The 25,259-nt window shown below is 44.0% G+C and overlaps 1 protein-coding gene and 2 long non-coding RNA genes across 3 annotated transcripts in view; all 3 read left to right on the top strand.

Annotated features, from left to right (window-relative positions):
- Positions 1–25,259, top strand: part of LOC310845407 (homeobox protein ANF-1-like) — an 87,780-nt gene that overhangs the window by 27,805 nt on the left and 34,716 nt on the right. The window lies entirely within an intron of this gene.
- The window catches only part of LOC310845469, a 78,330-nt gene that overhangs the window by 20,152 nt on the left and 32,919 nt on the right, over positions 1–25,259 (top strand). The window lies entirely within an intron of this gene.
- LOC310845491 lies at positions 9,074–9,457 on the top strand. The gene is made up of 2 exons (XR_014564802.1): positions 9,074–9,198; positions 9,298–9,457. It is a non-coding gene; the product is annotated as an uncharacterized lncRNA (long non-coding RNA).

Raw genomic sequence — 25,259 nt, 5'->3', positions numbered from 1 at the left:
GTAGACTAGAAGCATGACGGCCTGAATCTACAACCCTGATCACTGTGATCATGTTCACAGAAAGGCCAGCAGGAGGAGCTCTAACTTAACAATGCCAACTAAGCAAAGTTCTAAACTTTTTTTCAGTTGTTTGGATCATTGTTTGCCAACCTTATTATAGTGAGAACTTCCCTCTATCGAAAGCAAGAAAGAAGGTTCTTGTGTTCTTCATAAAACAACATTCTGTTTGGCTTCCCATAGTCTCTCATCACAAGCCCCATGACTCCCAAGTGATAAGGGTACATATACATAGAATTGTAGAGTTTGGAAGTCCAACCCCCTGCAGTTGCAGGACTCATTTGCCCAACGTGGGGCTCAAACCCACAGCCTCGAGTTTCAGAGCCTCATGCTCTACTGACTGAGATTTCCCAGCAGGCTTGTGCTGCTGGCCATCACCCTTCAATGGCTATAATTCAAACACCTTTGCATGAGCCTTTCCCATGCGTAGGATGAGCATTGCTCCCGGGGAGGGAGGGAGGAGCCAAACACAGGATGGTTCAGAGGAAGAGTTTTTTATTTCAGCTCCCAGGCAGCAGAAAGGCACTTGCGTGGTCAACCACAGCAAGCAGTACTTTAAGAGTGCAGCCTATATTCTCTTTAGGTCCCGCCCCCTCGCCCCCCCGGAATCCAGCCTCATGAGCTTGTACATGTAAGTTTGCAGAAACAATCTCCATTCATGATGAATAGAAATTGTTTCTGTACTCCTGGTGCCATTCCCGGGGTTTGTGCGTCAGTGCGCCAGGATAGTTGCAACCTGGTAAGATAAGTTGGATGCGCCACTGACAAGGCCATCTTTTACGCCTTCATGGACTGAGAAGAGGAGAAGGCTTTGTTCATTCAGCTGCTTTGTGTTATACAGCAAAAGCTAATGCATATTTTAAGTTTGCATCCTCAAAGAAAGAAATACAGCTCTAGCTAATGCATTTTAGCTGCTGAATCCTCAAAGAAAGAATTTGGGAAGTCTTGGGGCCTAGTTGGGGTAACTACACAGTCAGGTTTGGGTATCCTGTCCCTTCACTACAAGAGTCTGTGTTCAACATGTGACCAAAGGGCAGTGCCAGAAATGCGTGCCACGTCGGGAAGATCCAGCCTTGTGGTCCCACTTCCCATTAATCAAATTGAGCTCCTTAGTTAATATAATGCTTAAAGTTAGCGGCGGCAGCATGCAAACATAAGAGTCCCAATGGATCACACCAAAGGACTACATAGTAATAGGTTAAAACGCAGCTATGTATTTGATACCGCAACTTTGTTTGCAGGTTTTCCTTTCCTCCTCCTCCTACAAATAAAAACAATTCAATGTTCTGGGTTGCTATGTTCTCATGGTTTTTATTGACGGAATTTATACACCACCATTCAGAGCCTACATCGGCAGTACACACTTTGTGTGTGTGTACAAGGTAGGTGTGTGTGTGTGTGTGTGAGTGTGAGTGTGCAGAGATTGTGGTGTTGTTCTGTGCAGGGATTTGAACCCTGCCTGGCCTCAGGCCAACATGCAGATACGCCGCCAAATATACAAATGCCTGAGGGGAGATGGCGCCGCCGCGCCCTGTGGTGGCGCCTGGGGGGCGGCTACGAGATAACTCTGAAGGGCTTCCCTCTCGCCATTGTCTTCCCTTATTACTTTCCCGCAGCATCAGCGCTATAACCAACGTCTTGCGGGGCAAGGGGGGGAGGGGTGTCCTTCCCGCTCCTCTTTCTGGTCCCAACGGCCGCCCATCCCCCACTCCCTCTCGCTTCGCCTCAGAGATTCAAGGTTGGCGCCGCGCGCCGTTTCCCGCCCAAACCGCCCCCGCGCATGCGCCCCCGCCACCCCTGCCTTGGCGCCCTTTGGCCACGGCTTACCCTGCGGCATGTATTAGCTGTAATACATGCCTCCTCCCTGGTCCCCCCGCTTCTCCACCCGCGTCTCCTCGGTCTCCTCTTCGCTCCCTGTTCACACAATGACCCCCCGCCCCACCCGTGAGGCGAGATAAGCGCATTAGCATGTCTGGCCTCTGAGGAAGGCTGCCCCCTCTCGTTTCTAGAGTGATAGCCCAGTAGGTGCCTCCAGAACTCATTGGAGGAAGACTAAATGGTGACCACCACAGCACTGTCGAAAACGAGGACACAGATATCATTCAATGGCTCTGTGCTAATTTAGGTAATATTAATCTGTATGTTTTGAAGTACGGTTGATTCCCACCCCCCTCAATTTTATTATTTTATCTGTTAGTAAACCACGTTGCAGTTTTTTTGTTTTACAATCAAGTAGTGTATACATTTAATGAAATAAATAAACAAATGGCCAAAGGCAACTTAAAAACAATTACTGTAATTTAAACAGAAATAAAATACTTCTCACCCTATTTAGGTGACCTGAATGCCTGCCTAGGCTGCTGTCCAAATGCTGACTGTTGGTGGGCATTTGTTTGAAAACGGCAGCTAGACTATAAAGCCATTCCAAGAATGCTGTGTCTGCTATCTCTCTGTTCCAGCACTCTTTTGTTTAATCAAATTACCACTATACTTTATGTTACTGTCTAACAACCTGCAAAGTTACTGTCTAACAACCTGCATATTAACACACTCACACATATTAATTAATTAATTACAGGTCGTTCCAAAGAGCACTCACATTGAAGTATGATTTCTGGTAAAATAACTTAAGGTGAAAAGAATTTTTAGGCAAACTTAATGCATGGAAGAGTTATGGGTATTTAAAGAGCTTTTATGGATATTGAAAGATTGCTCTTTCAAAATATACGTTGAAAAGGGGGGAAAGGGAGAGACGAAGAGACGGCAGCTCGTGCGCTCGCTCTCTCAAGGCAGAGGACCCCGAGCCGCTGCTTTCATTAACGATGGTTAATGTTAATAAGGGGTTAGTGTTACGTACAACCAGGCCAATGACATGTTCTAAGATCTGATCAGTAGCTTCAGTAAGAATTTATAAACTAGTTTGTGAAGGTTTTCCTTCTGGTGGTGCTTTTTAATTTCTAATGGTAAGATGCCTAAAAGAAAGATCTCTGGGGGTTTTTTAAAGGTGAGTTTGAATAGTTTCTTAAATTCATTATAGATGTTATCCCAGAATTCCCCAATGACCACATATGGTAAAATAACCCCACATCTGTTTTACATCTCCAACACATCGGTGATCCTCCTTTATACATTTTTGCTAGTTTCAAGGGGGTATGATGCCATCTATATAGCATCTTGGGATGTGGGTGGCGCTGTGGGTTAAACCACAGAGCCTAGGACTTGCCGATCAGAAGGTCGGCGGTTCGAATCCCCATGATGGGGTGAGCTCCTGTTGCTCAGTCCCTGCTCCTGCCAACCTAGCAGTTCGAAAGCACCTCAAAGTGCTAGTAGATAAATAGGTACCGCTCTGGTGGGAAGGTAAACAGCGTTTCCGTGCACTACTCTGGTTCTCCAGAAGTGGCTTAGTCATGCTGGACACATGACCCAGAAGCTGTATGCCGGCTCCCTCGGCCTATAAAACGAGATGAGCACCGCAACCCCAGAGTTGGTCACAACTGCACCTAATGGTCAGAGGTCCCTTTACCCTTTACTTTATAAAGCATCTTCATGGTGTTTTCCCTAGAGGAACCACATTCTAACATGCAGCACATTGTGAATGTGTATAGACATCCATTCCACTGTACATTCTATTACCATTGCCACTGCCATTTCTAGAGTGCTGAGAGACTAGAGTGCTCCAGTTTTCTCAGGGACAACATTTTGTGTTCTTCACAATACTAACAAAGCCTTTTGACTCTTGGCAGTTTTTTGTTTTTCCCCTTAAAATGCCTTTGCTTTATTTTAATTCATGACATTTGACAATTTTGTGCAAATCAAACCAGACATTTTAACACACAAGGCATTTGCGATCAGTTCCTGACACTACTGATTATTTAAGCAATCTTTATTATTATCCCTTAACAACACAGTTGTGGCAGTTTGACTCCTCCCACCAATGGGAACAAAGGGTTGCTAGACAGCTGATATCAATCTAGACTCAATGTCTGGAGATCAGTGATAAGGCATCACATGTTTGCAGCTGAGGGGGTGGGTGGAGTCAGAAAGAGCTTGAAAGGGGATTTTTAACCCTTTCTGTTTTGTTTCCCCGCCACCAATCTGAATGGCTTCCCAAGCTTCTATTTTCTTCACATGACAGGGATGGTCAGAAGGTAGATGAGCTCTAGGTGAGTTTAAGTAGATCAGAAAGGATTTCTGACTCCCCCATGTTTATCAATAACAGTAACAAAGTAAACCCCCTCCCCTAAATTCAGAATTGTAGGTTCTATACAGTAAAAAATAAAATAAAACGGGGGGCGGGAAACAAATTTGCTGCATGGTGCCTGCAACCTCCACCCTTCATGTTGTGCAAATACTAGCTCTGAGGGGGCAATTTGGGTGAAATGGCATGGTGTTTAAAACCCATTCCTTAGCACTGCAAACAGATCTGAATTCATAACTACCACCTGCCCCCCCCCATGTTGTGTTTGCCATTTCTAAAATTAACAAGAAATGAGTTTATTACAGATAAACTTACAAAATTAGGTCTGGCTTGGTTCCAAGTCACTTTCTCTGTAACAGAAAGTGTTTTAGTGTAGGAAGTAGATATCACATAGTGCATGGAGTAAATGCATGGAGGTGTGGGCTTTAGAATTTGCATCAGGGTGATAGATTTGAATGACTCCCAATACATGGATTGAGTTCCCAGGCCATTAGTTGTTTATCTCTACTCAGTAAAGAAGTAAGGAGTTTTGTTTTGTTTTGTTTTGTATTGTAAATCTATTACATTCTTCTTTTTTATTCATTTTTGCTTTTAACAATTATGATCTCACATAAATCATAGTCATTCTACACACACGATTCTCTGAATCCCAAGATTTCCCTCCACCTTTCCATGGTTTCCCAAGATCTTCTTTTCCAACTGCAGCATAAAATATTCTCCATATTTTCTTAAAACTAAGAGCTGTTTGGAATCCTGCCAGTGTTTTTAATTGTTTGCAGTGTTCTTTTAAGTAGCTTATAAAGTTTCCCCATTCTTTATTAAATTTATTGTCCCCTTGATCTCTGATTTTCCCAGTCATTTTTGCCATTTCTGCATAGTCCATCATCTTTATCAGCCATTCTTCTTTTGTAGGTACTTTGTCCTCTTTCCATCTTTGGGCAAATGGCAGTTGTTGTAGCATACATAAATTGTCTATTCTGATCCTTAGGTATTTCTGGATCTAAAATTCTTATAAGAAAGCTTCAGGTTTTTTCACAAAAGCTATTTTAAACATCTTTTCCAACTCATTATAAATCATTTCCCAATATCCTTTTGTCTTCTTGCACGTCCATCAGGTGTGGTCAAATGTGCCTTCTTTCTTTACACTTCCAACCTATATCTGTAGCTGTTCTATACATTTTTGCTAACTTGGTAGGAGTTCAGTACCAGTGATACATCACTTTCATATAATTCTCTTTGAACATACAGCATGTTGTAAATTTTAAATCTTCCCTCCATAATTTTTCCCATGATGCCAATTGTATATTATGTCTAATATCCCTTGCCCGTAAATCTACCACATTCTGATTCTTGCAGTGCATTTTAAAAGAATCTCCTTTTGAAATATGTATGAACAACAATCCCATTTCTGCACTGATCGTGAAGACCTTCACTGCTGCAAGAATTTGACTATGCCCTTTGGAAAGTGTGATGGTTGAATTGCAAATGTGTTTCTTGTCTTGCCAGCCACAGAATTTTAACAAGGCCAGCAAGTTTGTAACCAATCAGAGAATCAGGAAGCCATCTTAAAATGCCTACAAAATAGAAAAGGTTTTGTCAAGTGTCTGAAGTTCAAAAGGCAGGAGAGCTGTCTAAATTCAGTCGGGACTGGGTCCATAATATTGAATGTCTAGAATCTGTAAATTACAAGCTGTTCATCTGAACCATGGGGGACCACCACCAAGGTCTTCCCTGAAAACCTCAGTCATCAAACTGTGTTATAAGGGATCAGATGGGCTGTATCCTCCAGAAACTCCTGTAACAGCTCCTCCACCTCTCACTTCACCATGATGCCCAAGAAGGGGGTATTTGCAAGTAGATGGTGGTTGTCGTGAAGCACAACAAAAGGTGCAAGAGGAGGTTGCAACAGGCACAATGACACTTTTTCCTCTCATGCCTTTGGGCCAGCTCTCACTTAGGTAAATTTCCCCCATCTCACTGAACAACCCTTTACCTGAAGGTTTATTTCTCCTTTCCCTTAAAAATTCTAGCCCCAGAGTATCCTGTGAAAGACCTTTGTGAAGGGGTAACTAGTAAGTTGGAGTCCCAGACAGGTTTTCTTTAAATAAACAATAAAGATTTATTTAAGGCAAGATAGTATATAACACAAATGGATTCAACTTAGGTTAGTTCAGAAATAAAGTGCAATTTCACTTTAAATTTGTCCTCAGTTGTTTTTGCATTATTGGTTTGGTTCCTTGATACTTTCTTTCAGTTATCCACCCCCTTTAACAATCCTGCTCCTGAGGTACTCTAAGTAATTGACCACAGGGCTCTCCACACTCCCTCCCTTCACTGGATCTGGGAGTTTCTTCTTTTCCTTAGAAGAATCTATCAGAATTTCCCCCACCGATTGATCTACAATCTATCTCTCCCCTCCAGACTAGGTTTGAGTCCCAAGTAGGCTGTTCCTTTCCAGCTCCTACTTCTCCTGGCTCAACCTCTGCCTCCCAGTCTATTCCTCCTACAGGACACCACACTCTGTCCTTCACAATACGCTCAGAGTGGAAGTTGTTTTTTCCAGAGCCAACTCTTTCTCCCATTCACTCTTTATACCTCAGCCTGTCTACTAACTGTCTATCTTGCTATCTCCCACCCTCTCCAACCACAATTCCAACCCACTTCAACCAACCCTCTCATCAAACTAACTGTCTCTCCAAAGCCTCTCCTTTTAAACTCTCCCTCCTGGAACCTCAGCCAACCAGAGGCTGCCATTCATTAACAATCTGCAGGCAGGAAAAAAGAAAGAAAGAAACACTTGTTGATCCTGTTGATCCAACCTGTTCAGAGGAGCGGATTGATCACATCAGGTCAATTACCTACTTAGTTCAATCTGTTATAAAACAAGAGTGACTACAGAACTGAAAGCCTTTCTTCTATCTGAGATGCATTGGTGACACTTTCCTATCCCAGGCCTTGGGTGACAGCCCATTAACCTAAAAACACCTCTTCATGAGTAACAGGCTATATAACAGGATTGTGGACAAGAGGGACCAGATGCTGTGGCAGAGCCAAATACCCACTCTATTCCAATATCTAGTTTAACATAATTATTACAGGAGCTAATAATGTCAATACAACCTGAGGGGCTAATTCACCTGCTCATCTTCCAAAGTAATATATGCCATCAGTTGCCTTCTAGCTGGTCTATGCAAAAGAATGAATGAGCACAAATCTGAAATGGCAGTATAGAAAAGCCAAAGAGGGAACATTTCACCTTCTCAGGATGCTCTGTCACTGACCTTAAGGTGTTCATTATTGAATGACGTGACCTCAAACCATGAGACCATTGTATTACAATGCACCAGTGCTATTATTTGCAGATGGAATCAGTACAATAGGTGCTGGGTTTACGTTTTTTTAAACCACAGTGCATGTGCTAAAAACTGGCTTACCAGTGCAAGGATGTCTGTGTTATCAACTACTGTTTTTGGTGCATCATTGCAGTTGAAAAGGTCATTATCCTCAACTGTATAATTCAGCATTTAGTTTCCCTCTGATCTCTTTTTACAAGCTCCCCACCAATTGTGTCCCTGCAACTCAGGATAATACTTTATGCACCCAATGAAGTGAATTATATGGACAATTGGAGGTTGCAGAGTATGGAGAAACTAAAGGGGAAAGTGCGAGATTGGTTACACTATGCTCAGATTAAAGAAACTTTTAAGTCAGATAAAAAATTAGGATTCCAGGTGGAAAAATCAACGTTAGAAACAGAATTGTTAGAACCTAATTCTAAGATACTTTCAAGAATGTATAACTTGCTGCTAAAATGGAATACACAGGATGAAACGGTCAAATCAGCCATGATAAAATGGGCACAGGACATAGGTTACAACATTATGTTTGCTGACTGGGAAAAGTTATGGACCACCGGTATGAAGTTTACGGCATGTAATGCCCTGAAAGAAAACATTATGAAAATGATATATAGGTGGTACATGACCCCAGTCAAGCTTGCAAAGATATACCATTTGCCTGATAATAAATGTTGGAAGTGTAAAGAAGCTGAAGGATCATTCTTTCACCTCTGGTGGACTTGCCCTAGAGTGAAGGCCTTCTGGGAAATGATATATAATGAGATGAAAAAGGTATTAAGTATACCTTCCTTAAGAAACCAGAGGCCTTTCTCCTGGGCATTGTCGGCCAGAGTGTGCAAAAGAAGGATCAAACCTTTTTTATGTACGCCACAACAGCAGCAAGGATACTCATTGCTAAAAGCTGGAAAACTCAAGATTTGCCCACACTGGAAGATTGGCAGCTGCAACTGATGGACTATATGGAACTGGCTGAGATGACTGGCAGAATCCGAGACCTGGGAGAAGAACTGGTGGAGGAAGACTGGAAGAAATTTAAGGATTATCTACAAAAATATTGTACATTGTATGAATGTTAAGAAAGATGTAAGATCTGCAATAATACGGCTCCAACAAATTAGTAATAAGAAATACAAATTTGAACGTAATTGAAATAAAAGACAAATTTTGGATAAACAGTATTTTATAATTAAGTTTCAATATGAGAGTGGTTAAATTTCAAAATTTGAGATATTAATACTGGAAAATTTTATTATATAAATTAAACTAAGTTAATAATTTGCTGGCAAAATTTATGAGTTTAGAAAGCAGGAACAAGAGTCGAGAGGAAGTCCAAGGAGGTGTATGAAATGTGGATATCGGAAAATGTTATGCTACTATATGTCTTTATTGTTAAACAAAAATTTAATAAATATTATTTTTTAAAAAAGAAAACCCTTTGGAAAAAAAATGAAGTGAATTATATGGTGTGTGTCCATAATAAATTTGTTAATCTTTCAGGCGCTACAAGACTCTTCTGTTGGTTTTGCAAGATTGAAAAGATTCCCCCTGCACCAATTTTACAATGATTGCTTACAGATTGAAATTGTAATCTGAAAAAGTCATTGTAAATTGAGTACTAACTTTTGTGCTAGATTCTACTGTCTCAAATGAAGGGCATCTCAGCCTGTGGTCTTTATCTTGCAGGTCATGATTACAACATCTTATTGTGCTTAACTAAGAAAGAAACTCTGATCTCCCTCACCCCCTGCTTTGTGAAACACCTTGTCTGATGAAGAGTTCTGGAGAGCTTGCCATACTTGTTTGGCATTCCTGTTGGTTTCAATAAACACATTACCCTACTGTGGATTGTGGAGTTGTTGTTGTTGTTGTTGTTGTTTTCTAATGGGCCAGCATGCCTACTTTTGCTTTTAACTGAGCTTATTTACAACGGATAGAGTACTCTTCATCTCCAAAAGAAAAAGCAGCTCTCTCTTTTCTTTTTTTTAGGGATGAGGGACATACAGAATCAGTATAGACTGAGTGCATCCTCTGAAGGCAAGGATATGGTTTGTTTGTTTTTTAATTGCATGCATTAAATGCTTGTTTTTATTTCTTTAACTGCAAATGATTCTGGAAGAATATCTGGTCAGTTGGCAACTAAAGAACTACTTGTAGCTATTTTATTCATAGATCTCTTGTATCACATCTAATTTGTGCATATGTGACCACCTTTCTGTACATGAGGTCTGTTTAGGAGAATGCCAGGTTTTCCAAGAAATGCCAGGTTTTCCAAGCATTCTGCTCTACACTGTAGCTAACCATATCACTATGCAATACCAAAAGCAGGACACAGGTCAGGTAAGTACCCTTTTGCCCTGTTCTTTCCCAGCAATTGATATGCCTCTGATAGTATATATCCATAACGATTAGTAGCCACTGATAGTCTTAGCATTTATGAATTTGCCTAATCTCTTGAGAAAGCCATCTAGGTTGGCAGCTATAATTACACCTTGAGTAATTCCAGGGCTGTGCTTACACACACACAATCATCTGGACCCAGATCAGCCCTATTCCAACCTAGGTCACACCCAAGCCAGATCTGGTCCTATATCAGGGCAGAACTAAAGTGGCAGGGCAGGGTAGGACAAATCCACTAGATTCAGTTTGATCTGCCCAATCTAGCACCCAGCCCCATTAAGTTCCATAGTGCAGTGTTGAGAAATATAGTGGACTGGGCAGGTGAGGTTTTATGATATGGATTTGTCATATATTCCAAGCCCAAAGCCTATATCTCAGTGAATGGAGTAAATTCAGACTCATGCAGATTATGTAGAGATATTCAACAGAGAGGGGACGCGGGTGGCGCTGTGGGTAAAAGCCTCAGCGCCTAGGGCTTGCCGATCGAAAGGTCGGCGGTTCGAATCCCCGCGGCGGGGTGCGCTCCCGTTGCTTGGTCCCAGCGCCTGCCAACCTAGCAGTTCGAAAGCACCCCCAGGTGCAAGTAGATAAATAGGGACCGCTTACTGGCGGGAAGGTAAACGGCGTTTCCGTGTGCTGCGCTGGCTCGCCAGATGCAGCTTTGTCACGCTGGCCACGTGACCCGGAAGTGTCTCCGGACAGCGCTGGCCCCTGGCCTCTTAAGTGAGATGGGCGCACAACCCCAGAGTCTGTCAAGACTGGCCCGTACGGGCAGGGGTACCTTTACCTTTACCTATTCAACAGAGATGTCCTCTATCCCCACTGCTGTTCGCACTTTCCACTGACCCATTAGCAGAACCATTTAGATCTGAATAATCAAATGAACAGGGAACATAATAATATGCCAATAATGTCACATTATTTGTGAAAAGCCCTGTAAAAACCATTTGGAGATGTCTTAGGCTTTGATAGCTTTATACTCTTAGGTTAAGTTGTTTCAGGGTTTTTGCTGGGCGGCAGGCGGGGAGCATGTTGCAGCTGTTGTTGATTTGGTTGTGTATTAGTAAGTTCAGTGGGACTACTTCTAAATTAGTTGTCCTAAGAGGGTCCAATTTAGAATCTAAAATTAACTGACTTATTTTATTATGACTAAACCTGGTTAAATCAAGGCTGAACGGCACAGAAGGCAAACTGTATTGGGCACAATCTAGTTCACAGGCAACTCTCCCATAAAGCTTCATTGAAGGCAGTAGAGCACAGACCTTGGGGGGGGGGGAATAAGGGCAAGAAAATGAAAGAAAGTGTTCAAAATATCCCCCCACCAAGTTTTTAATAGATATAAATGCCCATGTTGCAGGCTACGGCACATATGAGTTAAACTAATATGTCTTTAAAGCTTTGGAGAGCAACTTAACACACTCATGGTAGAAAAATCAATGAAACCTTATACCCCCATCTCAAACTTCTGGTTTTTTTTAAAATGGAAGACTCATGAATGGAAACTCTGGTTTCCGTTTGAAATTTCCGTTTCAAATATTAAAATTATTATATTACTCAAATAAGTCTAATTTGACTGTGGGCAATGTGTTATGCCTGCAGATATCAGAAAAAGTGGAGTTGTGTCTTGACATTTCCTTCAAAAGCTCAATGTATATTTTAAAAGAGCAATCTTTAAATAACCATTTAAGCTCTTTAAATACCCATAATGCTTCCATTCATTAAGTTTGCCTAAAAATTCTTTTCACCATAAGTTATTTTACCAGAAATCATACTTCAATGTGGGTGCTCTTTTGAACGAACTGTAATTAATTAATTAATTAATTAATATGTGCGAGTGTGTTAATCTGCAGGTTGTTAGACAGTAACTTTGTGGTTTCTGAAGCCCATTGTGAATAGGTTGTTTTTCAGAAAGTGTAGCCTTGTTGAAGTAAAGTATAGTGGAAATTTGATTAAACAAAAGAGTACTGGAACAGAGACATAGCAGACACAGCATTCTTTGAAGGGCTTTATACTCTAGCTGCAGTTTTCAAACAAATGCCCACCAACAATCAGCATTTGGACAGCAGAATAAGCAGGCATTCAGGTCACCTAAATACGGTGAGAAGTATAATATTTCTGTTTAAATTACAGTAATTGTTTTTAAGTTGCCTTTGGCCATTTGTTTATTTCATTAAATGTATACAACACTTGATAGTAAACCACTTTGCAGTTTTTTGTTTTACAAACAGATAAAATAATAAAATTGAGGGGGTTGAACCATACTTCAAAACATAACGATGAATATTACCTTAAATTAGCACAGAGTCATTGAATGATATCTGTGTCCTCGTTTTCGACAGTGCTGGGGTGGTCGCCATTTAGTCTTCCTCCAATGAGTTCTGGGAGGCACCTACTAGGCTATCACTCTAGAAACCCTTTCTCTCACCTAAGAGGAGGTGGTTTACTCCCAGGCATGTGCAGAGTGCTTACCCCTCAGCATTTGGCAACCGCCCAGGGAATGCTAGTGCTCAGGGCTTTCCTTATGGAGGAGGGAGAGCAACACCAGCCGAATTCCCAGGGCCAGGTTCAGAAAAGGAGGCAAGGATGAAAAGGGGGCACAGGCTTCCGGGTGAAACCCTCCCTGAGCTGACGTCCCAGCCCCCTTGGCCAGACTTACTCCTGGAGGGGGGTCAGCAGGGCCGGCCCAAGACATTTGGTCCCCTGAGACGAGGGAAGAAGGGGAGAAGGGAGGTCTACACCAGGAACGAGGGACAGGCTCTCCAAGAGTCTCCACTTTCCCGGATTTACAGAAGGCGTCCCGGTTTCTGATCTGTTCCTGGAATGACCCACTTTTCCTAGGGAGATTGTTGGGGGATCAAGATCAAATGGCGAAGAAAGGCGGGAAGAGACCAGTGGCGCCTCCTCTTTGCCCCGAGGCTGCTGTGGAGGCAGATTTGGAGTGGGGAAGAAGTGGAAGCTGAGGAAAATCCAGCTCCCAAGCAGAGGCGGATTTAGGGCAGCCCACCCGGGCTGAGCCTGGAGGGGCCAGAGGAGAGCAGAAGAATGAAAGAATGAAAGGAGCAGCATGGAGGGCGAGAGGGGGCAGCCAGACATGCTAATGCGCTTATCTCGCCTCCTGGGTGCGGCGGGGGGGTCATTGTGTGAAGAGGGAGCGAAGAGGAGACCGAGGGGAGGGGGGGGGAGAGAAGCGGGGGGACCAGGGAGGAGGAGGAGGAGGGCGGCTAAGGTGACCCGCAGGGGAAGGCGCGGCCAAAGGGCGCCAAGGCAGGGGAGGCGGGGGCGCATGCGCGGGGGCGGTTTGGGCGGGAAATCGCGCGCGGCGCCAACCTGGATTCTATGAGGCGAAGCGAGAGGGAGTGGGGGATGGGCGGCCGTTGGGACCAGAAAGAGGAGCGCGAAGAACACCCCTCCCCCCCCGTTGCCCCGGCAAGACGTTGGTTATGGCGCTGATGCTGAGGGAAAGTAATAAGGGAAGACAATGTCGACAGGGAAGCCCTTCAGAGTTATCTGGTAGCCGCTCGCCGGTCGCCACAACAGGACACGGCTACCTTCCCTCAGGCATATAGAGTGGTACCTCTGGTTCACAGACAACCCTCCTATAAAGCTTCATTGAAGGCAGTAGAGCTCAAAACGGGGGGGGGGGAATTAAGAGCAAGAAAATGAAATAAAGTGTTCAAAATATCCCCCCCCACAAAGTTTTGAATAGATGTATGTGCCTTAGCCTGCAACATGGGCATTTATAAGTTAAACTTATATGTCTTTAAAGCTTTGGAGAGGAACGTAACACACTCATGGTAGGAAAATCAATTAAACCTTATATCCCCATCTCAAACTTCTGTTTTTTAAAAAATGGAAGACTCATGAATGGAAACCAAACTTATTAACAAATCTTATACCAGGATCTACAAATATACTTTTGCATACAAGGAAAATACAGCAACTTCCCACCACATTGATTACCACCTACTCTAGCCTCAGATACAGAGACTTAAAAAGAAAAGGAAAGGGACAGAAACCCATTGGTGCATTAAAATGTGTCTCAGGAATTTTCAGCCATTAGAAGACCTGACCTTTTATCTCTAGAACCACATGTACCGCACAACTGACTTTTTCTATGGGAAAATTAAGCCCATGTTTCTATGCTTGCACACAGCAAAATGAATGTTTCAGTAAATGGAAAGTTAAAGGAAGACTCCAGACAAGCTATTAAAAGAACAAACTTTATTCAAAACATGGAAGTCATGCATTAAAAGGCATTACAAGAGGGAGCTTGGAAAATATGTACAGGATAGCAAGGAAGGAGTTGGGATGCTAATCTGGAACCTGACTTAAAGTGAAAAACTGAGATTCCGAAACACTTCCATCAACATTCTGCATTTGTCCAGGATTTGTAGCTGAATAATTCCCCGTTGCAGACCAGGGAGTGTAAGTGCTTGATGCCATGAAGAAGTTCCCAGATGGTGGTGGAGGCTGCCTCACCATCTCCGCACCATAATATGGAACTGGGCAGTTGCTCGCCTGGGAAGTCTCATAAAGCCCAGTTCCACAAAAAGCAGCTTGCTGGTAATAAGCAAGGTTCAATTCCGGGGAGCTCTGCTGTTGCGGGGCACACTCTCCCGGTTGCGTGTTGTTGAGAGGTGGCTGCCACAACCCTGCTCCTCCATAGCTTTCAGCATAATGAAAGTTCTGTGGCTGGTAATTTTGTTGCGTGTGAATATTTTGAATATTTTGGCTGCTTCCTGGACTGCTTCTCGGGCTGCTGTCCACGCTGCTTCCTGGACAGGTTCTCTCACTGTAGGTATAAGGAGCTGCAGCCTGGTTCCCGATCCTTTTCCTGGAACCAATGCTCTTTGGTGTTCTGGCTCGTCGGTTTTGAAACCAGATCTGAACAGAAGAAAGGAGAGAACCAAATGCCCATTATTTCCAAACGGGTAGGTCATAATTTCACTTTCAGGAACAACAACCAAACAAAGATTAGTGTATTAGTGGAGAACCTACGTTAACTTGTTTTGTGTTGTGCGAAAGGCATATAGGCATTATGTTCAAAAGCCTTTATATCCACGATACACCCCCCCCCAAAAAAAAGAACCAAGAAAGAGGAAGTTAGCTCTTGAACAAGGCGCCTTTCGCGATAAGCTGAGAGGCACCCGGGTGAACTAAGGCCTTCGACTACGCAAGGATTATTCGGAGCGTTTCAAATTGTTCCAGTATGTGCGGTTTAGGGAAGTCTTGGGAGCCCCCACCATCCCGATTCTTACGTGCACACGATCTTCTTCGACTCCGATGCACCTCGCCAGCGCCTCCCTGGTCTCGTATCCGGGGTACTTGTTCTTTTCAAACTCCTTCTTTAAAAGCTCGATTTGGGCAGGGGTGAAAACGGTCCTTTTTCTCCTATCTCCTCCGACTTTGGGGTAGCTTCCTCCTGGGAAAAGACAAAGAGGCAAATCTGAAGGAAGCGCTTGGCTTAAACTGAAGCGACGCTTGCAGATCTTCCTCCCGACATGGAAAGCTCAGGGCTGCATCGCCTGCACTTGCTGGGGACCCCCGGCTTCCGTGGCACTTCTTTCAACCGCCCCGCTGACCACCCACCCGGCAGAGCGCAGAAGGGCAAATCCTTCGCTTTTTACAGGAAGGGCAAAGCCTTCGCTTTTTACAGGAAGGCTTTTGTACCTGACATTCAAATCCACGCACTTTGTGGCCTTTAAATAAACCTCCGGTTGCTCGGAGCAAGGCTTGCATGAAAACAAACCATAGAATTTTAGGTAATGCGTTTACGCTCTTATTTCTATGCCTGCCATCGTTTTCCGCAGCTGATCCCAACCACGTTTATTGGGAAATTTAATCCCGTTTATGTGAAAGGTTTTTATCAATCAGAAAATGTGTGTGTAAATGCTTCATGCAGTAAAATGCACTAAATGCTTCATGCTTACAAGTAAAATATGTGCAAACCAATCTTGCGAAATGTTTCCAACCGAAGACATTTGAGCCCCTGTGTAATCCCTCCCCGGCTACCACAAATGGGTCTTTCCTACACCCTGATCCTGACCCAGAAACAGATACAACCTTCCTTTATAAAAAAAAGCCATCGTTTATGAAACCCTGAATTTATATCAATCATTTGAGCAATGTTTTAAAGACAAGTGAACTAAAAATCTTCTTAACAATCCTTTCTTCTTACCTTGGCTGTTGGTAGCTTTCATCTTGCAAATGTGCTGCCTCGCTCTCTTCCCACAAAGCTGGTTTTCGCTTGCAGAGTCCCCTTTCTCCTCAAGGCCCGATCCAGGTTTCTGGAGTTCGGCGCCTTTATAGCCCCTCCGGGCTGCCAATTGGCCGGCGCGTTTTCCTTGGAGAGAAGCGCTCCAATGGGGAGGCGGCTTTTGGGGAGGAGCGAGTTTCAAGTTCACTTTTCAAACGCTGCTTGACTAATCTAGATGGGCTGGAGTGCACCCTTCCCTTAGCATCACCCCTTAGCAAAACTGGAAAATAGCCCCCTAGGCTTGGAGATTAGTGCGCACAGTTGAAGAGAAGGGAATTGAGAAGACGGGTTGGGCAGCGAGAGAGCCAGACAGAACTGTGGTTTCTTTTAAAAAAATATTATAATGAGGCTTTCATTTTACAGACAGAGATGCGCCAAGACGTAGGCATGTTGAAAGGCTTTGCCCAAGAAGCCTAGATGCAGCAAGTACACTCTGAAACCCCCTGCCTTTTGAGATGAAGCAGGCGCCTTCACTGCACCCTTTGCGGCGCCTGCTATTAACTTCGTTTCCTTTCCTTTACCTTTACCTGCTATGCCTTTTAATCGGTGGTTTTAGGTTAACTGTAACTGCATTTTGCATGTTTTTCACTTTGACTTTTATCGATCATGTTCATGCTTTCGTAAGTCGCTTAGAGGTTTTCGTTAAGGTTAGGCGGTGGAAAAACTTGAAGGGAAGAATGTGAGTAACACCATTGCAAATAAAGGGGAGGCAAACTCCTCTTGCCAAGAAGTCAGTAGGGATTTCAAGCCCAAGCGGTTGATGTTAGATGCTCAGAGTATTCAGCCCCGGAAAGACGTCGCAACCAAATCCTGAATCTACACAGTCTCAGGCACTGTCGCTGGTAACTGTCTGAGGGAAAGCGAGCTTTCCGTTTCCTAGGCTTGTTTCACACGTTGCTGGTGCTTCCTTTCTTGTTCACTTCCACTATTTCTCTTTCTGTCTTTCTATCCCCACAACTTTCACGTGGCCATATTCCTCTGCCTTTCAGGGACTTGCGGCATCCAAATAGCCCGCTGCTCCACCCTGCACCCGAGGCAAGATAGTTGCCTCCGATCCTCAAAGGAACTGAAAACGTTCTGCAACCTTCCAGCTCATACAATGAATGTTCCCAGTCCCTGGCAGTTTGTTAACAAGAATGGTTCCCTGTTGGTACATTCTTTGTTATTTTTGCATAAGATAATTAACACAAAGGACCCTCCCTAGGTGTATCTATAAACCCTAATCATAGGTATGCTGACTCAGAATCGGCAAGGAAACTTTTTTTCGAGTAAGAACTACATTTTTTACGGCTGAAAAAAAAGCTTCCGTGAAGGTTGGGGGCGTTACAGAAAGATGTGGAAACCTCAGCAAACATATCAGTACTGTCTCAGGAAAGATTATCCCTGAACAAAAGAGGGCTCACATTGGGGGTGGGAGAGACACGATGAAATGTCTCTAATTTCTGCCATCATCATCGCTTAGAAGCTCGGTGTATTTCTGAAGAAGGCAATTGATTTAAATATGTATTCCTGTAAGGTACTTACAGTAGGGACTAGCAGAATTTCCTGGAAAACATTTACTTGTATCCTTTGGGATACAATACGTTGCAATCTATCTCAATATATTCTTCATCATAGCGGGGGAACATCTATCAAGAATATAGGGGGGAGTCTTATTCGTTCCAGAATATAGAAATGCGTCCCAACTAATTTGCTTCAAAATTCTGTTATATTGGAAGGGAAATTTAGGATGCTGTGCAAAGTTCTTAACTCGAGGTACTATTTCTGGATTAGCAGAGTCTAGAACCTGAAGGGTCTGTAACCCGAGGTACCCCTGTATTTCTAAGCATTCTTTTCAGGTGGTCATAGTATGGCTTCCATATAACATCCAAATCTAGGGATTGCGGCATGTTTTAGCTGTGAAGTAGACTTTTGGATTCATCAACCTTGGAATCCAAGTATGTCTGTTTATGATGGTATGTGAAGTGGATTCCAAACCATTTATACTTGATAGTAAATATTTCCAGACAATTTGGCCTCGGCTAGGGACATTAATCTTCCATTTTCGAGAATCGTTCTTCTATCTCACTTGACAGTCCTGTGAGGCTCCCACAAGAAATGAATAAAAAGCTCACAATCAAGCTGATTTCCAAGTCATGTCATCCTCAGTATTCGTTTCGTATCTCAAAATGGGACAAAGATATGGTCTTCCCAAGAGGGTTACCAAACCGGGGACTGGGGGTGCAATGGTGCTCTTGAGGACTTCCACTGGCCCCCCAAAAACATCTGAGACACACATCTCCCCTGCTCACTGCCCTCTTCCTCAGCAACTGGGAAACTTTTTCGGAGAGAGTAGACCGTCGTTCAAGAAAGCATCGGCCACAATAAATTTGGGAGCCTTTGGCGTGTCAAAACACGGTTTGCGCTGTTAATTCAACACGTATTTTTCCGAGCAGAAACTTGACCTCCTGCTCCGTGTGTTTCAGTAGCCCTGAAGTTTAACTGTTCATTAAAACAACCACCAGCACAGGGCTAATCTCACATTGGCATGGCTGCTGTTCATATTAGGAAGTTACTTTGTGGTACATTGTGCTTGGAAAGTTGCCACGTTACAACTGACGCGGGGAAACATTGTGATCTTTGAACCTTGGAGGAGAAAGGGACCTAATGTATAAAAGAATTACGTAGTAATAGGTTGAAACGCAGCTATGTCTTTGATACCTCAACCCCTGCTGGCTTGTTTTCCTTTCCTCGTCCTCCTACAAATAAAAGCAATTCAATGTTCCGGGTTGCTATGTTCTCATGGTTTTTATTTACTGAATTTGTACTCCGAGCCTAGATGAGCGGTACACACTTTGTGTGTGTGTGGAAGGATTGTGGGGGGGGGGGGGTGTGCTGATACGCCGCCAAATATATATATTCCCTGAGGGAAGATGGCGCCGCCGCGCCCTGTGATGGCGCCTGGGGAGCGGCTACCAGATAACTCTGAAGGGCTTCCCTCTCGCCATTGTCCTCCCTTATTACTTTCCCTCAGCATCAGCGCCATAACCAACGTCTTGCTGGGGCAACGGGGGGGGGAGGGGTGTCCTTCCCGCTCCTCTTTCTGGTCCCAACGGCCGCCCATCCCCCACTCCCTCTCGCTTCGCCTCAGAGATTCAAGGTTGGGGTCGCGCGCCGTTTCCCGCCCAAACCGCCCCCGCGCATGCGCCCCCGCCTCCCCTGCCTTGGCGCCCTTTGGCCGCGCCTTCCCCTGCGGGTCACCTTAGCCGCTCTCCTCCTCCTCCTCCTCCTTGGTCTCCCCGCTCCTCTCCCCCCCCGTCCCCCCGATCTCCTCTTCGCTCCCTCTTCACACAATGACCCCCCCGCCGCACCCAGGAGGCGAGATAAGCGCATTAGCATGTCTGGCTGCCCCCTCTCGCCCTCCATGCTGCTCCTTTCATTCCTTCATCCTTCTGCTCCCCTCTGGCCCCTCCAGGCTCAGCGCGGGGGGGGGGGGAACGGGACTGGCTGTGTTGCCCTAAATCCGCCTCTGCTTGGAAGTATTTGTTCTCTTTTATTTTTGGTTGATCATGATTTTTAATTATTATAAATCAAGACAGGTCCATTTAGTCAGAAATACGTCCCCCTTAATCCCTACCATTTAATTTACTTATGTACTGCTTTTGAAATGAACCTCACAAAGTGGTTTACATCAATATATCAAAACAATAAGCATCCATTAAAAATGTAATAAAAAAACCAAGGCAAACTGCAAGGGGGAAAAGTTCAATGATTTTAGGATTGTAGCTTTTAAAAGCTACAAAAGTGACCTCCTGGTCAGTGTGTTTCAGTAGCCATGAAGTTTAAATGTTCATTAAAACAACCATCAGCATAGCGCTAATCTCAAATTGGCATCGCTACTGTTCATATTAGGAAGTTACTTTGTGGTACATTCTGCTTTGAAATTCGTCAAATTATAATTTATGCGATGAAACATTGTGATCTTTGAATCTTGGAGGAGAAAGGGACACCTAAACGCAATTTTAGTTAGGAAGAATCCTAAAAGTAATTATAGGAGGTTTGTTGGTTTGTTTTTTCAACTATTCTTCTGCCCGCTGATCTCGCGGTTGTCAGGAACATTATTCAGCAGCCACCAAATGCCTGAACAAACAGGAATATTTTCAAATTCTTAAGGAAACGCAATAATGATGAAGACGGGGCAGCTCACTAGAGAGAGCATTCCGCAACCGGGGAACCTTTTTAAATGGGCTGACCGTCCAGATTGAATTAAAGCAAATTAAACCAACTACAACGGCACTGTCGTCTTATTTATTTATTTGGGTTTATAAAAGATTAACATACGAATCCTAACTTGCAGGTACCAGCTTGGAAAAGGCATTCTTAGTGCAAGGAATTCCTCTTCTAAGATGGCGGGTGCCCTTGAATATCCAATGCACCGTTTTTAAAAGAACGTAAGCTGTTTCCTAAGTCTTCAAAACCAGCGAAAAATGAGTGCAAATTTAATCATATGTTAATAAAATATAGCTTGCTTACATAGCTTAGATTTCTTTCTTCGGTTGCCGCCGCTCTTATGTATACAGTATAATTCGCATTTGATGCGATTCCTGGCCGTTGCCACTGCCTCCATCCAAGGCGATGTACAAATCTATTTAGACGAGGCAGGATGCTATGAGGGGTATTGGAATTCAGTTGTTCCAAGCTTCTTTGTCGATATGAAATAATTTACACTTGGTTCTTTTTAGAACAACAACAAAATCTTTTAAAAAGGAGAGTACCCGTTTAAGATACGAAGTGTTTGCTAATGTGTGTGTGTGGGGGGGTGTTCTTTGGTTGGACCTCGCAAGTGAGATTTTTGTACAATGCGGGTGTGGCTTGTCAAAGAAAATGCGTAGCAGGCGCCCGAAATCTCTCTCTCTCTCTCCCCTCACCTCTCAATTCTCTTCCATTCAGTTGAAGAGTCAATTGCCAAAGGGGTTTCGACGGAGGGAGGGGTTAGACCCAGTTTGGCAAAGCAACCGATTTTTTGAAAGAGAGTCTAACTCTTTCTATTGGTTGAGAAGTAAGGGTGAAACGCAAAAATGATGAAGACGGGGCAGCTCCCTGGGAGGGCATTCCGCAACCGGGAAACCTCATATTGGTTGAGAAGTAAGGGTGGGGTGACTCCCTCCTATTGGTTGAGAAGAAAGGGTGAGGTTCGCCCACCGGAGATAAATGCCCAGACCGAATCCCCTGCAAAGTGAACGAACCCGAGGGAGTTTTTTCATGATGGCAACCAACAAGGAAGGTGAGAGAAACTTTTTTAAAAAAATGATTATTATGCCCTGATCTTTCCATGTCGGGAGGAAGATCTGCAAGCCTCGCTTCTGTTTAAGCCGAGCGCTTCCTTCAGATTTGCCTCTTTGTCTTTTCCCAGGAGGAAGCCACCCCAAAGTCGGAGGAGGAAGGCGAAAAAGGACTGTTTTCAGCCCATCTCACGTCGAGCTCCTAAAAAAGTCCTTTGAAGAGAACCAGTACCCCGGATACGAGACTAGGGAGGCGCTGGCGAGGTGCATCGGAGTCGAAGAAGATCGTGTGCACGTAAGAATCGGGCTGGTGGGGGCTCCCAAGACTTCCCTAAACCGCACATACTGGAACAATTTGAAACGCTCAGAATAATCCTTGCGTAGTCGAAGGCCTTAGCTCACCCGGGTGCCTCTCAGCTTATCGAGAAAGGCGCCTTGTTCAAGAGCTAACTTCCTCTTACTTGGTTCTTTTTTTGGGGGGGGAGGGTGTATTATGGATGTAAAAGCTTTATAATTAACAGTAACTGGAGATTATGTACATGGGATATATGAATGTGGAGCTGAAGATAGTAGAAAAATGCTGCAGAGAACTAAAGAGAAACCCCAGAGGAATAAGCATAATTTATTAAATGTAATTCTCTCTCTTGGATCAAAAAGACATATTCATGGTAACAATGTATTCTATATTCACAGAACATAATGCCTATATGCCTTTCGCACAACACAAAACAAGTTAACGTAGGTTCTCCCACTGTCATCCACTAATCTTTGCTTAGTTGTTATACCTGAAAGTGAAATTATGACATACCTGTTTTGAAATAATGGGCATTTGGTTCTCTCCTTGCTTCTGTTCAGATCTGGTTTCAAAACAGAAGGGCCAGAACACCAAAGAGCATTGGTTCCAGGATAAGGATCGGGAACCAGGCTGCAGCTCCTTATAGGCACAGTGAAAGACCCCGTCCAAGAAGCAGCCTGGACAGCAGCCCAGCAGGCAGCCAAAATATTCACACGCAACAATATTACCAGTCACACAACTTTCATTATGCTGAAAGTTATGGAGGAGCAGGGTTGTGGCAGCCACCTCTCAACAACACGCAACCGGGAGAGTGTGCCCCGCAACAGCAGAGCTCCCCGGAATTGAACCCCACTCATTACCAGCAAGCTGCTTTTTGTGGAACTGGGCTTTATGAGACTTCCCAGGCGATCAACTGCCCAGTTCCATATTACGGTGCGGAGATGGTGAGGCAGCCTCCACCATCAGCTGGGAACTTCTTCATGGCATCAAGCACTTACACTCCCTGGTCTGCAACGGGGAATTATTCAGCTACAAATCCTGGACAAATGCAGAACGTTGATGGAAGTGCTTCGGACTCTCAGTTTTTCTCTTTAAATCAGGTTCCAGATTAGCATCCCAACTCCTTCCTTGCTATCCTGTACATATTTTCCAAGCTCCCTCTTTTAATGCCTTTTAATGTATGACTTGGATGCTTTGAATAAAGTTTGTTCTTTTAATAGCTTGTCTGGAGTCTTCTTTTAACTTTCCATTTACTGAAACATTCACTTTCCTGTGTGCAAGCTTAATTTTTCCATAGAAACAAGTCAGCTGTGCGGTACATGTGGTTCTAGAGATAAAATGTCAGGTCTACTAATGGCTGAATATTCCTGAGACACATATTAATAAGTTTGGTTTTCATTAATGAGTCTTCCATTTTTTAAAAAACAGAAGTTTGGGATGGGGATATAAGGTTTAATTGATTTTCCTACCATGAGTGTGTTAAGTTGCTCTCCAAAGCTTTAAAGACATATAAGTTTAACTTATAAATGCCCATGTTGCAGGCTAAGGCACATACATCTATCAAAAACTTTGTGGGGGGACACTTTATTTCATTTTCTTGCTCTTAATTCTCTCCCCCCCCCGTTTTGTGCTCTACTGCCTTCAATGAAGCTTTATAGGAGGGTTGTCTGTGAACTAGAGGTACCACTGTATATGCCTGAGGGAAGGTAGCCGTGACCTGTGGTGGCGCCTGGGGACCGACTACGAGATAACTCCTCCTCCTTCTCCTTGGTCTCCCCGCTCCTTCCCCCCCCTCTCCTCGTCGCTCCCTCTTCACACAATGATCCCCCGCCCCACCCCGCAGGGGGGACCCACCCAGGAGGCGAGATAAGCGCATTAGCATGTCCGGCCTCTGAGGAAGGCTGCCCCCTCTCGCCTTCCATGCTGCTCCTTTCATTCTTTCATCCTTCTGCTCTCCTCTGGCCCCTCCAGGCTCAGCCCGGGTGGGCTGCCCTAAATCCGCCCTCTGCTTGGGAGCTGGATCTTCCTCACTTCCACTTCTTCCCCACTCCAAATCTGCCTCTACAGCAGCCTCGGGGCAAAGAGGAGGCGCCACTGGTCTCTTCCCGCCTTTCTTCGCCATTTGATCTTGATTCCCCAACAATCTCCATTCTCCCCTTCTTCCTGGGAGGGGGGGCAGTTTTGGGACTCGTCTCAGGGGGCCAAATGTCTTGGGCCGGCCCTGCTGACCCACTCCAGGAGTAAGTCTGCCCAAGGGGGCTGGGACGTCAGCTCAGGGAGGGTTTCACTTGGAAGCCTATGCCCCCTTTTCATCTTTGCCTCCTTTTCTGAACCTGGCCCTGGGAATTCGGCTGGTGTTTCTCTCCCTCCTCCATAAGGAAAGCCCCGAGGGCCCTGAGCACTAGCATTCCCTGGGCGGTTGCCAAATGCTGAGGGGTAAGCTTCTGCACATGGCCTGGGAGTAAACCATCTACCAGCTCCTGTTAGATTCCCTTAGGTGAGAGAAAGGGTTTCTAGAGTGATAGCCTAGTAGGTGCCTCCCAGAACTCATTGGAGGAAGACTAAATGGCGACCACCCCAGCACTGTCGAAAACGAGGACATATATATCATTCAATGGCTCTGTGCTAAGTTAAGGTAATATTAATTTGTGTGTTTGGAAGTACGGTTGATTCCCACCCCCCTCAAATTTATTATTTTATCTGTTAGTAAAACATGGTGGCAGTTTTTTGTTTTACAATCAAGTGGTGTATACATTTAATGAAATAAATAAACGGCAGCTAGACTATAAAGCCCTTCAAAGAATGCTGTGTCTGCTATCTCTCTGTTCCAGCACTCTTTTGTTTAATCAAATTTCCACTATACTTTTCTTCAACAAGGCTACACTTTCTGAAAAACAACCTATTCACAATGGGCTTCAGAAACCACAAAGTTACTGTCTAACAACCTGCAGATAAACACACTCGCACATATTAATTAATTAATTATTTAATTACAGGTAGTTCAAAAGAGCACCCACATTGAAGTATGATTTCTGGTAAAATAACTTATGGTGAAAATAATTTTTAGGCAAACTTAATTAATGGAAGAGTTATGGGTATTTAAAGAGCTTAGATGGTTATTTGAAGATTGCTCTTTCAAAATATACATTGAGCTGTTGAAGCAAATGTCGACACAGCTCCACTTTTTCTGATATATGCAGGCATAACACATTGCCCGCAGTCAAACTGGATTTATTTGAGTAATATAATAATTTTAATATTTGAAACGGAAATGAGATGAAGTGGGTGTTGATCAGAGAGAGAGAGCTTTATTGGAAGTAGAACCCCAGCTATGGAACAGCCTACTCAGTGAGTCTTTCCTGGTGCCTTCTTCTCTAAATCATCTAGTGAAGACCTTTTGGTTCACCCACATGGTTTAATTCTTTATTGAAGCTTG

This window comes from Podarcis gaigeae (assembly GCF_964106915.1).
Source record: "Podarcis gaigeae genome assembly, chromosome: 5".
In the NCBI taxonomy this organism is placed as follows: Eukaryota; Metazoa; Chordata; class Lepidosauria; order Squamata; family Lacertidae; genus Podarcis; species Podarcis gaigeae.
Note: the sequence above shows the minus strand (reverse complement) of the source record. Positions and strands in the feature narration are given on the sequence as shown.